The sequence below is a fragment of the Pseudomyrmex gracilis genome, unplaced genomic scaffold (assembly GCF_002006095.1).
Source record: "Pseudomyrmex gracilis isolate BER0280 unplaced genomic scaffold, ASM200609v1 scaffold_472, whole genome shotgun sequence".
NCBI lineage: Eukaryota > Metazoa > Arthropoda > Insecta > Hymenoptera > Formicidae > Pseudomyrmex > Pseudomyrmex gracilis.
In genome coordinates this window covers 1,281-2,977 of record NW_018021056.1, presented here as the reverse complement: position 1 = coordinate 2,977, position 1,697 = coordinate 1,281, and positions in this window count along the sequence as shown.

The following is a 1,697-nucleotide window of genomic DNA, read 5'->3' as shown; positions in this document are numbered from 1 at the left end:
CCTCTATTTCAAGTAGTTTAGAAGTTAGAATTAAAGTTGAAAATATTAAAAAAAGCTTCAGACAACAGTTGTACATCTTGACAAGACGAGACGAAAAGGTCCTATAGCCGGACCCTCTATCTGGATTAATTTAGAAGTTAAAATTAAAGGTGAGAATTTTGAGAAATGGTTAAGACAAAAGTTGTAGATATCGACAAGATAAGATTTGTAATCTAGGGTTTTCTGGAAAAACGCCTAGGATCTAGAAATCTAGAAAAAATTTTGGAATTGCTTAAAATGTCAAATGTGCAATAGAACTCATCTAGGGTTTTTTGATTAAGTCCCTAGGATCAAAGAAACTGTGGAGATTTGCTGCAGATCTCTCGTAGGGTTTTCTGGATAAGTCCCTAGGATCTAAGGAAATGTAAAAATTTGCTGCAGATCTCTTCTAGGGTTTTCCGGATAAGTCTCTAGGATGTAAATAATTGTGAAGATTTAGGTCAGATCCTATCTAAAGTTTTTTTTTAAATAAGTCTGTAGGATTTATGGAATTGTCAGAATTCGCTACAGATCCCATCAAGGGTTTTTTGGATAAATCCCTAGGATTTAACAAAATGTGGAAATTTGCTACAGATTCTTGCTATCTCAACTAGTTTAAAAGTGAGAATTAAAGATGAGAATATAAAAAAAAGCTTCAGACAGACGATGTACATCTTGACGAGACGAGACGAAAAGGTCCTATAGCCGGACCTCCTATCTCGATTAATTTAGAAGTTAGTATTAAAATTGAGAATTTTGAGAAATGGTTGAGACAAAAGTTGTAGATATCGACAAGATAAGATTTTTCATCTAGGGTTTTCTGAAAAAACGCCTAGGATTTAAGAATTTAAAAAAATCTTGGAATTGCTTAAAATGTCAAATGTGCAATAGATCACATCTAGGGTTTTCTGGATAAGTCCCTAGGATATAAGGAAATGTGGAGATTTGCTGCAGAACTCTTCTAGGGTTATCTGAATAAGTCCCTAGGGTGTAGGTAATTGTGAAAATTTAGGTCAGATCCCATCTAGGGTTTTTTAAATAAGTCTTTAGGATTTATCGAATTGTCGAGATTCGCTAAAAATGCCATCTAGGGTGTTCTGGATAAGTCCCTAAGAACTAATGAAATGTGGAGATTTGCTGCAGATCTCTTCTAGGGTTTTCTGAATAAGTCCCTAAGGTGTAAGTAATTGTGAAAATTTAGGTCAGATCCCATTTAAGGTTTTTTAAATAAGTCTTTAGGATTTATCGAATTGTCGAGATTCGCTAAAAATGCCATCTAGAGTGTTCTGGATAAGTCCCTAGGAACTAAGGAAATGTGGAGATTTGCTGCAGATCTCTTCTAGGGTTTTCTGAATAAGTTCCTAAGGTGTAAGTAATTGTGAAAATTTAGGTCAGATCCCATTTAGGGTTTTGTAAATAAGTCTTTAGGATTTATCGAATTGTCGAGATTCGCTACAAATGCCATCTAGGGTTTTCTGGATAAAACCCTAGGATTTAAAGAAATGTAAAAATTTGCTACAGATCCTTGCTATCTCAACTAGTTTACAAGTTAGAATTAAAGTTGGAAATATTGAAAAAAACTTCAGACAAAAGTTGAAGAGTTCGACGAAAGAAAACAAAAAGGTCCTATGGTTGGACCCTATATTTCAAGTAGTTTAGAAGTTATAATTAAAGATGAA